We start from the raw sequence: 17,583 nt of genomic DNA, 5'->3' as shown, positions 1-17,583 counted from the left end.
CGGCTAATGCTACACTGTTGGAGAGATTTATAAAGAATGAAGTTGTGTTTATGCATTATACAGACTGCAAGTGTTTAAAAAATGAAAATAGCGACGGCTCGTCTCCGTGAATACAGTAATAAATGATGGTAACTTTAACCACATTTAACAGTACATTAGCAACATGCTAACGAAACATTTAGAAAGACAATTTACAAATATCAGTAAAAATATCATGCTATCATGGATTATGTCAGTTATTATTGCTCCATCTGCCATTTTTCGCTGTTATTCTTGCTTACCTAGTCTGATGATTCGGCTGTGTGCAGCTCCAGACATTAATACTGGCTTGTGTAATCCCTTGAACATGGGCTGGCTGTTATAATAGAGACACCGGAGGCTGAGATAAAAGCAGTGAAGGTAGTTTATTGTCTTAATCAGCAGAGCAACATGTAAGTGGATGATGATAATGCAGTTCTTGGAGATGAATGAGAAGGTAATACTGTCCTTTTGTTGTATTGCAGGTGAAGTTGGAAGCAGACGCTGGAGACGGGAGATGGAGACACTCACACACACAGGTAGGTAGGAACACGAGGAGTACTGGAGACGATGGAGACGATGGAGGCGATGGAGGCAGGTAAGTATAGCATTTGGAGTCCTTGAGGTAAGCATACAAAGAGCTGTAGTGCAAACGAGACCGGACAGTGAGTGTGTGTGAGTGTGGGGCTTAAGTGCTAGTGGTAATGATGGTGCTGATGATCTTCAGGTGGCGGTGATTAGTAAGCTGGTGATTGAGTGCGTGGGTAAGGGAGTGAGGTGGAACCTGACATGTCTGTGACACTGGCATTATGCAAATATTGGAGGCGTACACCCCGACTGTTACGTAACAGTCGGTGTTATGTTGAGATTCGCCTGTTCTTCAGAGGTCGTTTAAACAAATGAGATTTATATAAGAAGGAGGAAACAATGGGGTTTGAGACTCACTGTATGTCTTTTCCATGTACTGAACTCTTGTTATTTAACTATGCCAAGGTAAATTCAATTTTTGAATCTAGGGCTCCTTTAATCTAGTTGAAATGAAACAAATCAACATTTTCTTACAACTATAAACACAATCTCAAAACTACTTGTACAAACCTCAAACTTCCAGGTCAAAATAAAATGTTTTACTTATTCTTGTCTGACAAAATCAAACTTTGGCCTCAGATGACACGCAAAACGTAACAAATACACAGACTACTGCACTGCCCAGTGAACACTAGTGAGATCAATTCATATAAAACTGTAACAAAAATACCTCTTACTGGGATCCAGGAATTATTTTGCAGCTCAATGTCTACTACACTATACAAAAATAAATTTACATATTCAGATACAGTAAAACACAGCCCTCAACTTTTGGAAGGATTTTTCATTTAACTATTATAAATTGATCTTGCAGTAGAGGAAAAACATGAAAGAGATGAAAAATATGTATGAACTTGGTATTCAGAGTATATAAGGTACTATATAGAGTATATAAGGTACTATAGCAGTGTATTGGTCTTCTGACACAAGACAGTTATTTCTCAGTTCTGCAAAATACAGTACAACAAATAGCTACAGAGAAAGTTGACATTCACAAGTTTGAGGGTGTACAGCGTGCTACAGTTTACTGTACATAGTGAAATTTCCCTCATCTAAAGTACTGGTACTGTGTAAGTTTAAAACCCCTGTAAATTATTCATTCTGCTCTCTCTCAGATTTTGACTGGTGTGTGTCATCAGTTTTGCTACCTAATGTAGTCATTGTTAAACATTTTGAGAAATGTGTCTTTGTTTAGTGAACTGAGCGAATGGTTTGGGAAACTGGGCCAACTGAATCACTTATAATGTGTTAGCAATCGAGAAAAGATAAAATACATTTAGATTCTTACCTAACTAGTTTCTGTGATCAGGATCTTCTTATTGATTTCATATTACCGTTTCGTCGGATGGCAAAAAGACTTTTATCCATGATGAAAGTGGAGCGGGCGGTCAGTGAATCAGCTTGCAAAAAATTACGAAAATTCGAGGACTTCTGAGTTAGCCGAGAAGCAGTAATTTTCCGATTCACGAACAAGTGGATAACAATTCGTAAGTGAACTTGGCTGTGTTTTTGACTCCCAAAGAACCGGTCCATCAGAGTCATTTGTTAATGAAGCTGACTACATTGGGCGTGCTGCGTGCAACCATCATGCAGCTTATTGAAAGATGTGTTTTCTTGCCATTATTTTGCAATACGCTGTCTTTTTTATGTCATCACATTGAAGCGCCGCTGCTGAAAAGTAGTAGTACTTGAAACACTGCTAACATTTATATTTTATTCTCTGATAATTTTGGGGTGGCAAAGCTTTTTCTTAGGGTGGCAGTTGCCACCCCGTGCCACCCCGGTAGATCCGCCCCTGCACTCTGGGTATCAAGCAAGGCGTACACTAAAATCTCCATCCTTGGTTCAGCTGTTGTTGAGACATATACTGGAATGATCGATGAAGTATGAGTGCCGTTCTTTTCTTGAACTACTCTGTTTGAAGTCACAGGCTTAGACTCTTGTACCTTCTGGGATTCAGCTGTTCTGTCTGCAGATCTGTGATTGACCTTTGACTGATCTTGATTGGTTCCAGCTCTTTGTCCTCGGTATTTATTTACACGATCCTGATGTAGGCACATTGGGTGACACTTCTCACATTTTTCACACATACTGCTAGAGGTGCAGCCCTTTGAGTTATGACCAGTCTTAAGACAACCAAAGCACAACTTCTCAGACTGTACAAACTTAAATCTTTCTTCAACTGGTCTTTCCATAATCTTGTGACACTAATGAAGAGTATGACCATATCTCTTACAAAAGACACACATAATACTAGTCCTTTCACTGGAACTAGTGGTGAATGTCTTGGCAGTTGAGTTGCAATTTGATTGGCTTTATTGTTTGCAGTGAGGTGATAGGGTTGCATGCGATTCTAGCTTCTTTGTTGAGAAATTCGACAAAGTACTTGAAATCAGGGAACCTTCTGAATTCATCTTGAAACTTGGTTGCTGCTCTATTCCAATGTGAACTCAACCATTTCGGCAATTTGGCTGATATCCTTTGATTTTCAACACAGTCATTTGGAGCTTGTAAACCTTCGATTCAACCCTGCTCAGGAAATCTACAAATTCATGGAGGTCTTTGGTTTCTTTGGTAGTAATCTTGTGCCATGACTGTATTTTGTCACGAAACGACCTGCCAACTACAAACGGATTGCCAAACCTGTCATCAAGTATGTTCTAAGCAGCCGTGTAAGGGGTTTCTGTTCCAATCAGGAAGTGTCCTTCAATAGCTCTCTTGGCTTGACCACTCACATACTTGCGTAGAAAGAAGAGCTTTTCTTGGGCTGGCAAGTTCTTGCAATTAATTAACATTTGGAAGGACAGTTTCCAGTCATTATACTTAAGAGGATTTCCAGAAAAAAACAACTGGTTCTGGAATCGGATTCCTATTGGCTGAAATCACTTCAGCAAGTGGCTTCACAAGATCATTAGAAGCTTCATTTGGAGCAGCCAATGTAGCTGACTGAGAGATATGAGCTTGTGTGATTGGAGGGCTGGTTTAAAGGGGCAGTGACTTGAGTGCACATGAACGTCTGAGAAAGAGAAATAGGAACATTTAGTTGAGAAGTATAATCTTCTTGTCTTTGCTGAAGAGGAACAGAACACTGTTCAAACTCATCCCCTTTGATGCTTACAGCATAAACTTGTAGCCTTGCTTGAGCTGCATTATGCTTTTTTAGTTCCTCCAATCGTTCCACTCCCTTTTTCTTCTCCTCCAGCTTTACTTTCCTCATAGTAACTTTCTGAGATAAATTGAGCCCTTTTTCTTGCATGCTCTGCTTCTATCTCCTCTTCTTGAGCTTCTCTCTCTGCTGTTAAGCTTTCATCCTCTGCCTCAAGTTTCCTAATTTCCTCTTCATATTGATGTTGTGTCTTCATTATTTTAATCACCTCTTGTGTAGCCGCTACTTCAGCTGCTGCTTCTAGAGAATCATGGGAAGATTGACTGGACATCTTGGAAACAGACTTTGACTTATTGGAAGTTGCTGAGATGATGCTGGACACAGTGGCTTCAAACACTGAATCTGAATCAGGCCAGGGAATGTCCTCAGGATCTCCATTGAGGAAGCATTGAGCCTTCTCATTTACAGTACTAGTAATGGCAAGACAAGTGTCATTTTTCCTCCGAATTTCAGGTTCAGGACTTGTAATGCTTCTTATGTCACCATAAATATGGTCGACCTCAGACTGAGTAGCATTAATAGTGCTCACAACTTCAGAAACAAACTCAGCATCATCATTGTTCTTAATGGCTCTTTTCAAACCACTGATGTGATTTTCCATCTCCTGTACTTCTACTCAAAGCTTCTTTTCAGTTTGTTTAGTTTAGCATCTTGGAGTGTTTCACCCTTTTCAGTGAGTGTGCGTGCACACTGGCTTCTTCTAATATCTGTGACTTGTGGTTGTTGTACTTGTGCAGCAACTTCAATTTGGTCAGCTATATCAGCCAGCTGTGGTGGGATGACCTGCTCTGCATTGTCTAAGTCTTGTGTAATTGGGGCTGCATAGCTAACTTCTTTAGTGGACAGCACTGTATTTTCACTTGTGTCAGACATGTCAATACGGTGTTGCTCTACAATGTGATATTCAAAGAGGGAAATCTAAAGTCCTAGTGTATAGCCACTAACTCAGATAGACTTATGTGACACAACCATGTAAATCATAATAAACTACAGAACTGTCAAGTTTTTAGTTTCCTAATAAGCCAACCAATAATAGAAAAATGTCCAACTTTTTCTTAGAATGAAGGTGATGGAAATACCAGTGCAAACTTGAGCACAGTTCACAAGACTTTGTGCTGCTACCAAGTCACTAACTTAAAAGTGCTTGCTTGTTCAGCCTTTACTTGCCCACTGGCTTCTTCATTCAGTCAGTCAACTGCAATTTTTAAAAGGTGTACTTCCCTTATCCAATACGTATGGCCTCTTGCTGGCCGACTTCCTTGTGCCGCTTTACCATCTGATGCTCTTGGCCTTCACCGACGCAGTTAAGTGTTCTACTATGCTGCCCTTAGTCACAATGCGAAGACTGAGGTTCCTTTTTCACAGATGTTTAATGCACTCATCGACATAGACACCAATATAGACATTAACACCGTAGAACTGAGTAAAAGAGGATGAAATATACAACATAACATCAGTCACACATTCAGTTACAAACATATCACCTTAAACTCACAAATAAACAGAAAATATATCCACATACCACTTTTTCCTGCTTGTGAGCTAAGAGAGGGGATTATATCTTGCAGATTCTTGGTTGGATGGCTTACATTATTCCATCTCTTCATGTGGATGACAAAACAGGAAGTGACATACAAAAGCACGATGGGAATAAAATAAAATATAACCAAAAAAATCTTAGAAAGAATAAATTTTGCACAAATAAACAACAGGTCAGTATAGAAATCACAATTAACATAATAAAATAGTCAAAATATACAAAATTAGACTAGTCAAATGTAGCTTTAGTAAATGAGTGCTAAAGTACACAAGCGCCATCTAGTGGAAATTAACATTATAGACAGAGAGCTTTGTGACAGCAAATACACCTTATGAAATCCCGCAGGTGAGAAATTGCCCACCAATGGCATTCAAGCGCGCAAAATAAAGGCGGGCTCCCCGCATTATAGGGTGGCGCTGAATGCCATTGCCTCAGAATCTTTTCCTTCAGCTAGAAGAAGCCATCTCAGCTTGCCGTTGATATACGTTAATTTCCTAGGATGGTGTTTCAGGATGGTTGCTCCAATTAGCATTCCGGTGAGTATGACACTTTTTCCTCAGAAAAGTGCCTCTGGACCGCGGCGCTTTTGCCTGGATGATGCCCTTTCAGGAGCAGCACTGTGAGTCTGTCTGCCCTCAATAACAGCGGTGGACCTCGTGGACCCCGATGATGAGCTCATGCCGACTAGCATCCGCATTGCTCTCAACCAATCCTTCAGGAACAATACTGTGTTACTTGCCCTGCCTCGGAGCAGCGCAAAGCCGCAGTCGGTTATGTCTGATTGGACAGCTGGCTAAAAAGTGACAGTGATAAACGCAGTACACTAGCCGCTGGAAAAAACGCTTTGGTGGACACACGGCCACGCTATCATTTTAAAAAGTCTTTCCCTGCTGAAAAAAACAATAGAAACAATTACAGAAATTGTAATGGTTTTAATGGTTTTAAAGGGAACTGTATTGGTTTTAATGGAAACTGTAATGGTCCTAGTGGGTCTGTATGGGTAATTTGCTTTTTTCTATTGGTGGCAAGTTTTGCTTATTTGCCTGTATTGGTTTTAATGGAAAATATAATGGTCCAAGTGGGTTTCTATTGGTAATTTGCCTTCTTCTATTGGTAGCATATTTTGCCTATTGGATACCATTAAGGACCAATAGAACATCTTTGGCAACCTATAGATTACACGTTGGTATCTACTCGACACCAGTATGAACCATTAGAACTCCAATAAATTGAGTGGTTTCTTTAGTTTGATTTAATGATGTACACATACACAATTTTTAGGTTAGATGCAGATTTATTTATTTTTACAATTATTGCAACACAACAAAATAGATTAAATATGACACACAAACTAAATTGTTTAAATTGTTTAATGGTATTAAGCTTATCCTTATGTAATATGTAGAAATTATACTGTTAAATATATGTATTGTTTAATAGAATTCACACAAAATTGTTCATTCATATAAGTCATAGGTCATATTAGATCAGTGGTTCTCAACTCCAGTCCTCAGGACCCACTGCTCTGCACATTTTGTAAGTCTCCCTTATTTAATGCACCTGACTCAGATCATCACCTCTCAAGGAGAGAGCTCCATGAACTGAACTGAGTGTGTCAGATAAGAGAGACATACAAAACGTGCAGAGCAGTGGGTCCCGAGGACTGGAGTTGAGAACCACTGTATTAGATCATATTCATAGGTCATATTTGTCCCATTTTCCCAAATGCAGAATGTTTTCTGTGATGGGTTGGTTTAGGGGTAGGGTTAGTGTAGGGGGATAGAATATACAATTTTTACAGTATAAAAACCATTATGTATATGGAAAGTCCCCATAAAACATGAAAGCACAACGTGTTTGTTTGCGTGTGTACAAAAATAACATAGATATCCAGAAATCAATTTTAATTTATCAACATAGAACTCAAGTTTAATTTGATTTCATCCTTTTCCCACTAAGTGTGGGTTTTCTGTGGGGCTGTGTGGGCAAGAGCAAACTCTTTGGGGCCCCATGAAAACCCACACAGGCCCCCAGTTGGTTAGCCCATGTGGGGCCCTTAGCTCCGGGGCCCATAGCAGGTTTACTGTGGGCAACCCCCCATGTTCACAGCACAGTACAAGTTAAATCATTATTTTATGATTAAATGCTCAAGGCACAGGGTTAATCAAACTATTTTTAACAATCTAGTAAAATGTCACCAATGTCATTACATTCAATTGCCCATCCCATAACTAAAACTGCACACAGTCAACAAGATAGTAAGACAAGTACTGTCTTTACCTGTTTGTAGCTGCTCCCAGACCAATAAAGTCAGACTGAGACAACTGTGTGTGTGTGTGTGTGTGTGTGTGTGTGTATATATATATATATATATATATATATATATATATATATATATATATATATATACACACACACTACCATTCAAAAGTGTGGGGTCAGTAAGATTTTTTTAATGTTTTAAAAGAAGTATCTTCTGCTCACCAAGCCAGCATTTATTTGATTAAAAATACAAACAAAAACAGTAATATTGTGAAATATTATTCCAATTTAAAACAGCTGTTTTCTATGTCAATATACAGTAAAGTGTAATTTATTCTGTGATCAAAGCTAAATTTTCAGCATCATTACTTCAGTCTTCAGTGTCACATGATCCTTCAGAAATCAATCTAATATGATGATGTGATGCTCAAGAAACATTTATGATTATTATCAATGTTGAAAAAAAATGTTTACATTTTATTTCATGATGCTATGATGAATAGAAAGTTCAAAAGAACAGCATTTGTCTGAAATCTAAATCTTTTGTAACATTAAACACTACCGTTCAAAAGTTTGGGGTTAGTAAGAATTTTAATTTTATTTTTAGGGGATAGAAATAAAATTAATCAGTACTTTTATTCATCAAGGATGAGTTATTTTAAGACAATTATAATGTTAGAAAATATTCTATTTTAAATAAAGGGTGTTCTTTTGAACTTTCTATTCATCGAAGAATTAAAAAAAAAAATTGTACACAACTGTTTTCAACATTGATAATAATAATGAATGTTTCTTGAGCATCAAATCATCATATTAGACTGATTTCTGAAGGATCATGTGACACTGAAGACTGGAGCAATGATGCTGAAAATTCAGCTTTGATCACAAGAATAAATTAGTTTCAAATATATTAAAATAGAAAACAGTCATTTTAAATTGTCATAATATTTCACAATATTACTGTATTTTTTATTTTATTGTTTTTATCAAATAAATGTAGCCTTGGTGAGCAGAAGAGGCTTCTTTTAAAAACATTAAAAAATCTTACTGACCCCAAACTTTTGAACGGTAGTGTGTGTGTGTGTGTGTATATATATATATATATATATATATATATATATATATATATATAATAATGCACACACACAATATTAATATATTATTTTTCTGAAATGGCAATAAATAAATAAATAAAAATGATTAATAATATGACATCACGTGATTAATTCTAACCAATGAGACTGCTGGAACAGCATCCATGAACTGTCATTCCGGAATCGACTGGTACCGCAAACAGGTAAGCTTTTTATATTTCTATAGTAATTTCTGAGTTTTCTATTAAAATTAGTGTAACAGGTCGAAATGGTAATGAATTAATTAATTGGAATTAAATTACACCCGCTTTAGTGGTTTATCTGATGAGTAAGTTATATTATTTAGCTTGCTGCGTTTAAATTATAACGGTTATAACGGTCGACTAGCTGCTCGGACAATTCATTTTCTGGTAATCTGAGGTAATATACTTTAAAAACCGCATTAATTCATTACCTTGAATTGTTTTACATCCATTTCGGTGTTAATTTGATTTATTATTGTTTTTCCGTTGCTGTTTTTACGCGATGTCTCGACTGAGCTAGCCATGATGGCCGGGCTGAGTTGTGTCTTTGTATTAAAGTTTTAAACAGCGACGTAAATACAATAACTAAGCTGCACACCCTTATTAAATCTCGTTACATAAGCTACGGTCATATTACTATCATGTTATCGTGACCTAAAAATAACAGATTTTACAATAACTTTGTACGTATTGTCTCACGCACAAGCTGGCGCGTGCACGCGCGGGGACAGAGAGTGAAAGAGAGAGAGAGAGGACTCATTGGCCTATATTCACCCGAAAAGATAACTGTCAAATTAAATCAACCATCTGTAATATTTAATTAATTATGAAAAGATATAACTGAAGTAAAACATTTAGGCCATGAAATAAATCACTAAAATATTAATATAATAGTTTCTCTTGAATGTGTATATTTAATCAGCACGTTCATCCATACAGAGCAATATTTGACTGATATATTAATTTTTGTTTCTTTTTCTCCCTCTTCCTTGTGTGTAATCAGATCATTGGTTCTGCTCTGTAAGTACTGTTTGACTCAGTCATACATTCTCAGTTTTTGCATTGTAGATTTGTCATGCACATTTATAAAAACTTTCTTTGCATCATATAACTGTATTTTCATGAAGATTTTGCTTATGTTATCTGTTAATATTTCGGGTGTCATTTTTTAAAAATGAGATGATCCTCACTTAAATGGCAAATACTGTATTTTTTAGTACAGTGGTGTACATTCTCAGATGTTATTATACATATTCATGAATACAATTTTTAAACTGGCTTTATACCATTAAATTTTGTTTGTCCTCTCTCTTTTCAGTATTTATTGCCATCTAGTCCTGTTTGCAGAATTAACTGTGGCCCCAGCCATTAAGCAGACCTGAACCAGTTGATGAAGGTCTTCAGGATCACCAGAAACTACAGGCAGGTGTGTGAGAAAGTTGGAGCTACATACTGCAGGACGTTGGTCCTCCATGACCAGGACTGGACACCACTGTTGTAAGTGATCGATCTAGCAGTCAATTTGGATCTCTGAAAGTCATGTTCATAACATATTGTAGGTGATCTCAGCTCTGGCCCTCGAGAACCACTGTCCTGCAGACTTTAACACCAAACCTGGTCCAATATACCTGGGGCTGTATTCACGAAATGTTTTATCTTACAACTAAAAGTTCTCCTAAATAGCAGTAAAAATTCTTAGGTAAGAGTTTTCACTTAAAGGATTAGTCCACTTTTAAATAAACTTTTCCTGATAATTTACTCACCCCCATGTCATCCAAGATGTTCATGTCTTTCATTCTTCAGTCGAAAAGAAATTAAGGTTTTTGATGAAAACATTCCAGGATTTTTTTCCATATAGTAGACTTCAATGGACACCAAACAGTTGAAGGTCAAAATTAGTTTCATTGCAGCTTCAAATTATTCTACACGATCCCATACAAGAAACAATGGTCTTATCTAGAGAAACCATCGCTCATTTTCTAAAAAAAATAAATAAAATTTTATACATTTTAACCATAAATGCTCATCTTGAAGTAGCCCTGCGTTCCATTCGGAAGGGCTCATCCCTATGCCCTAATTCCTTTCAGATGGTTTCCCCTTCGGAGTGAGAGCTTCGAAGGGATGAAGGGTATAGGGGTAAAAAAAACCCTCTTTTTTTTGGAATGCACTTCTGCGTCATCTTAACGAGACAATCAAGGAGGAGTAGATTGTGCAAGCGGCGCCCTTTGTTTAACGTTAGTTTATTTATTTAGGTTTATTACACCATATTGTATATTGTGTCTATGTATTTGAAACATTTGAATGGACTAATAAAGGGAGCTGTAAAGTATTTTTGTTGAAGTACACTGTCGTTTTGACCATAATAATTTACTAAATCTAACTCATATAATTATTACAATAGTACAGAAAAATACTATACATACATTTATAGGTAAAATCGAACTCCTAACCTCCTGTACCCATTCTGTGATGTCAAACAACTTTCCTGTGCAAAGGATCATGGGGGCCCGAAGTGTCCATCAGTTGTACCCTTCGAAATCCTTAATTCCGAAGGGCCCTTTGAAGTGGTCAGTTTTGAGCACTTCAGTTTGGAACGACCCTTCAATATGGCGGCCATGATTGTTTTCACTCCGAAGTTCCCTTCGGAGGGCAATATATCCCGTTTGGAACCCACTGTAACTCTCTTCTTCTTCTTCTCTATTTGAATTCCGGCAGTGTAGACACTGCTAAGTGTATTACTGCCAGTGTTTCCCATACATTGACTAGACTGTGGCGGCCCGCCACATTCTAATTTGTCCCGCCACAGTCTCAAAATGAAACGGAAATTAGGCTTGTCGCGATATTTAAATAACCGTCTGATAATTGCGCTCTTTCATATGGCAAAAGTGGGAGTCATAGAGCAAAATAAATAGACTAGCACCAATTAAGTTTTCGTGCACTATATTCAAACTCATCTGAAGCCATTTCATAGCTTCATGTGAGGGACAGAAGGATATGTGCATCGTTAAATTTAAGTTCACGGAAACTCGTCTTCCCTCCGCAGCAGCTGTCAATCATTCTCACAGCGCAGCGCGTCGTGTTCGGTAACGGCAGTCAGCAGCACGCACGGTAAAACTCTCCAATATAATATATGCCCATTATAATACTTGATATGTAGATAAAGGACTGTGGATTTGCATAAAATGACTTTATCTTGCTGGAGTTTATTGCCGTTTCTGAATGATGTCATCATACTGGCTACAGGGTGTCTGTTAGATCGCACAACACAAGGACTTAATTCGCGTCACACGCACGATATATGGAATTTAAAAGTGAGAAGAAACATATGATTAATAAACTGTTAATTTAGATGTAGATATAAACAGAGATTCTCTTTGTGCCGTGAACTTTTCAATGCGCAGCGCAACTGCGCACTGCGATTCCATATTGCTTCAAGCACATTATTCTGCAACCGGGATGCACATAAGCGGTTTGTGCTGCTGTTTTGAAGCGTTTCATATTATGCTGGTTTTGCGAACTGAAAGATTATTAATAGCCTATTTTGTTCTGTCGTATCTATAGCTTGTTGCCCCATTAAAAATTTGCACAATACATTTAAAATGAATGTCTTTTAATCTTACATTAATATAAATACATATAATTTTTACATATAAATATAAAGCTAATATAAATATATATTTTTTCATTTCGTAATACAAATAGTAATTTTAAACTTTTAACATTTGGATTTTATAAAATTTCTGTGCAAATTTTTTTCAAGAATTAGGCCAGCATAATTTTTGCTGCTGAATTATATACAGGGAGTGCAGAATTATTAGGCAAGTTGATTTTCTGATCATATTTTTTTCCCAAGCACATTTTACCAATTCCAATCCACATCAATCTTAATAACTACTATTAATATTGTTTTTAATCATTTATAAGTGATATATAATTGTTCATGAAGGCTGGAAATGAAAAATGCCTTATATTCAGGTGTGCAGAATTATTAGGCAAGTTTTCTTTTACAGGCAAAATGAGCCAAAAAAGAGATTTAACTCAGACTGAAAAGTCAAAAATTATTAAATACTCATGAGAAGGACGCAATACTAATGCAATACTAGAAATTGCAAAGTTAAAGCATGACCAAGGGACAGCAAAATGCTCATTGGGTCAGCGGGGTCAGACAAAAACAGGTGGAAAAGAAAAGACACATGTTAACTGCAAAATAATTAAGAATTAAGGTGAAGAATTAAGTGTGAAACCATCAGGAACCCTTTAGTCTCCAGCGCCACCATTTTCCAGAGCTGCAACCTACCTGGAGTCTCCAGAAGTGCAAGGTGTTAGGATCTCAGAGACTTAGGTTAGCTAAAGAATCCTAAAAAATGACCTGCACTTGATAAGAATCACAAGCTGAAGTGTTATAAAATACATGAAGACTGGGTTTTAATAGGGCTTATAGACAGACAGCTTGAGAATGACTCCTGATGGACCAGCACCACATCCTCTTGTACCACTGTTTGAAGAATTTATCCAGAATCTGGCAGTAAGGTGTTTGAGTTCACTTTTAGTCCATCTCTTATCCTGAAATGTCTGTCTTGCAGAGATGGACTAAAAATGATCTTCCAAAACTTACTGCCAGATTCTGGAAGATAAATTCTTCAAACAGTGGTACAAGAGGATGTGGTGCTGGTCCTTCAGGAGTCACTCTCAAGCTGTCGGTTTATAAGGCCTATAAAAACCCAGTCTTCATGTATTTTATAACACTTCAGCTTGTGATTCTTATCAAGTGCGGGTCATTTTTTAGGATTCTTTAGCTAACCTAAGTCTCTGAGATCCTGAGACCTTGCACTTCTGGAGACTCCAGGTAGGTTGCAGTTCTGGAAAATGGTGGCGCTGGAGACTAAAGGGTTCCTGATGGTTTCACACATAATTCTTAATTATTTTGCAGTTAACGTGTCTTTTCTTTTCCACCTGTTTTTGTCTGACCCCGCTGACCCAATGAGCATTTTGCTGTCCCTTGGTCATGCTTTAACTTTGCAATTTCTAGTATTGCATTAGTATTGCGTCCTTCTCATGAGTATTTAATAATTTTTGACTTTTCAGTCTGAGTTAAATCTCTTTTTTGGCTCATTTTGCCTGTAAAAGAAAACTTGCCTAATAATTCTGCACACCTGAATATAAGGCATTTTTCATTTCCAGCCTTCATGAACAATTATATATCACTTATAAATGATTAAAAACAATATTAATAGTAGTTATTAAGATTGATGTGGATTGGAATTGGTAAAATGTGCTTGGGAAAAAAATATGATCAGAAAATCAACTTGCCTAATAATTCTGCACTCCCTGTAGTCACCTAGTTTTTATTTATTTATTTATTGGTCATCTTATGATTATATAATTTTAATCATTTGTTTTTTTTTCTCTATAATAAAGTAGTGTGTTTAGTGCATTCTGGATTGTCAAAGAGTGACCATTAGTTGCACATATACAGATGTATAGATACAGGCCCCCACTAATAAATAAATTCAATAAAGGTAACCTTTTGTACATATTTTTAATGGTTTAAATGTTTAATCTACATGTTTGACCACTTATGAACTACTCATATGAACCACTCATTTAGCCTACTATATACGTGTACGTGACTAATGTGCCCTACCATCACCAATAAATAAATTACTTTTAAAGCACAAAATTGTTTACAAGAGAACAAGTTTCTTCATTGATCTAATCACTTAAATTTTGGTCTCAGAATGCACCAGATTTATGCATTTAAATTTAAAATGTACAAAATTTTCCTACGGGGGGGCATGCCCCCGGACCCCCCTAGAGGGACCGATGTACACCCACCACAGTCTCACAAAATCCTGTGGGAAACACTGACTGCCCTAATTTTTATATACAATATGTTAGTTCAATAGTATATAACAGTTAGTTCAAACTTTGGCCTGCGGAGGGCAGTAATACACTTAGCAGTGTCTAATAGAGAAGAAGAGAGCTAGTTCAAGATGAGCATTTATGGTTAAAACATATATATAATTTTTTTTGGAAAATGAGCTATGGTTTCTCTAGATAAGACCCTTATTTCTCATCTGGGATCCTGTAGAACGCTTTGAAGCTGCACTGAAACTGTAATTTTGACCTTCAACCATTTGGGCTCCATTGAAGTCCACTATAAGGAGAATAATCCTGGAATGTTTTCATCAAAAACCTTAATTTCTTTTCGCCTGAAGAAAGAAAGACATGAACATCTTGGATGACATGGGGGTGAGTAAATTATCAGGAACCTTTTCACAAAAGGCGGAGCTAAACTGGGGGCTCGATGACGCACTGGAGCCCTCGAGCATGGCCACGCCCCTAACACTATATAACTGTCTGACGCACTAGAGTAACCGAGCATGGCACCACCCCTAACGCTACAGCAGCTTGCCCGCTTAATCTCGAGTGTCAATACTGTTAGTTATACAGCCTACATTTTGCTAGCTAGTAATTCCTTCATCACACAAATGCATATTACCTGGTTGCGATAATATACAAAAGAAGCTTTTTCTCCTTATTTAAATTTGATATGAAGAAGGGATGGATTCAATTAGTCTCTGCTGTGATAATTTTACACCGGAGAGTTTTACAAACTTTCATCAGACAACTGGGATTCACTGACAATCTGCTGTTATTGGTCAATGGGGCTGAACAGACTATCTCCCGCCTCGGCCTCCCGTCTCACGGCGCCGTCACCTGTTGACTCGACAACAGTCGGCAGTACATGCCCACCAATGAGTGTATGTTGCCTTGTGTGCTTAATTAGTAGGTGGTCCACAGTAACTCTACTAAATTTTGCAACCCTCTAACGTGATTCTTTTGTTTATATGCATCAGTGAGTTTGACTGATTAGACAAATATGTTGAGGCGGCAGCTCTCGCGAGTGGGTGTGGTTTCAGCGCCGACAGCGGACACGCCCCCATCGTTTGAGAGCAGAGAATACTGCTAATTTTTTCAAGATTTTGATAATTTATTTAATTTACTTGGCGTTTTTTTTAATCATTCAAATTTGGCTGGGTGGTTAATAACACATTTTACTGTGCTGTGACATACTCAGAACACAGACTTTAATAGGGCTTTACAGGGACTTTAAGCTTGACGTCGACTAGTCGCTGGTCCTATAGAGGGCGCAGCAGCATAAGAAATCTTTGATGTTCACATTTACGCTTCGTTTCCAAAATGGTTACGTTGCTACAGCCTTCATATTGTAACCGTATCAAAGAACCTAAAAAAAATATGAAAATAGATATTCCCAAACATTTAATATAGGCTATAGGGAATTGCACACAACACATATGGATTTGTTTTTAATTTTGTTTTTTAATGACCCGCCCCGCAAATAAAGTGACAATTTCTTATCCCGCCCCAACCCGACCTGCGGGGTTCGCGGGTTATGAGACGACCCGCGCATCACTAACCTACAACTGGAGAAGGTTAACAGATGACTGTCATGCTATGAACCTGACATGACTAATGGATAAAATTCATCTTGAATCTGCTCAAAGTACACCCAAATATGTTGGATGAAATAATGAAGTTGTGTCAACAACTATGTTCTTGCAACTTCTTTGAGAGTCCCATATAAATATATAATGTATGGATAATCTCATGTACTGGTAATGTGGTTTAAGAGGTACATTGTCCTAATGAATTCTCCTCCTTTTTGCAGGTCTAAGTCAGCCACAGTGGATACAGTGAAGCCACAAACACAGTTCATAGTTCTTGTATTTCTATTACACATTAAATAATAAAAAATATCATGTTAATAATTTTTGTCAGATGTTTATTTCCAGCTGGGTTTAGTAAAAAAGATGGTCTTGATCCAAGTATAATTTTGATTTCAGTTTCATGTTCTTGATTCTTTGCAAAACACAACCTGAACAGTTAGCTATTGAAAAGTTGGTGTGCAGTTTATATCAATTAAAATTATATATTCTTGAGGGGTTTTTTTAAGCCACAAGGAGAAAACCAGTGTATAATTGTAGTAATAATTTAAATTACTTCATTAATCAATGGCCTAATTAACAGCTACCAGTTAAACATACAAATCAGAACCAATACAAAAACTGCAATGGAAACCATTAAATATGTGCAAATAAAGACCAATACAAATTTGTAATGGAACTATTAGAACCAATACAAAAACTGCAATGGAAACCATTAAATATTTGCAAATAAAGACCAATGCAAATTTATAATGGAACCATTAGAACCAATACAAAAACTGCAATGGGAAGAACCATTATGTGCAAATAAAGACCAATACAAATTTGTAATGGAACCATTAGAACCAATACAAAAACTGCAATGGGAACCATTAAATATTTGCAAATAAAAACCAATACAAATTTATAATGGAACCATTAGAACCAATACGAAAACTACAATGGGAACCATTAAATATTTGCAAATAAAGACCAATACAAATCTGTAATGGAAACCAATACAAACCAATAAATCCTAATGGAATGTGCCCAAAACACACTACGTAATGGAAACCATTTTGTAATGGTTTTAATGGTTAATGGCTGATGGTTTGTAATGGTTTTGTAGTGGAAACCATTAAGATTTCTGTAATGGTTTCTATTGTTTTTTTCAGCAGGGTTGTTTTGGTACGTTAACACTGAAACGCAACCCCAGCGTTTTCAAACTAAAACGGGCTCTGCAGCCTTTTAGAAAGTCTCCTTTTTCGAAGTTAAAAAACGTCGCCGTAGTGTACACAACAGGAGTAACCGTAGCAAAACTTTTTAACATTTAACATTTTAAAACAAAACCTCACTAATGGGATCTTAAAAACACTGTAATAAATAAACCCATAACTTCATCTTATTACTATTTAAAAGATGAATCACTCCTGGAACAAAGCTT

General features: G+C 36.9%; 1 long non-coding RNA gene across 1 annotated transcript; it reads left to right on the top strand.

Moving 5' to 3' along the window:
• Positions 1-8,800: 8,800 nt before the first annotated feature.
• Positions 8,801-16,484, top strand: LOC125270011. Its single transcript, XR_007185235.1, has 4 exons — positions 8,801-8,871; positions 9,695-9,711; positions 10,010-10,188; positions 16,385-16,484. It is a non-coding gene; the product is annotated as an uncharacterized LOC125270011 (long non-coding RNA).
• Positions 16,485-17,583: the final 1,099 nt, after the last annotated feature.

This window comes from Megalobrama amblycephala, linkage group LG6 (genome assembly GCF_018812025.1).
Source record: "Megalobrama amblycephala isolate DHTTF-2021 linkage group LG6, ASM1881202v1, whole genome shotgun sequence".
NCBI classification, from domain to species: Eukaryota; Metazoa; Chordata; class Actinopteri; order Cypriniformes; family Xenocyprididae; genus Megalobrama; species Megalobrama amblycephala.
Note: the sequence above shows the minus strand (reverse complement) of the source record. Positions and strands in the feature narration are given on the sequence as shown.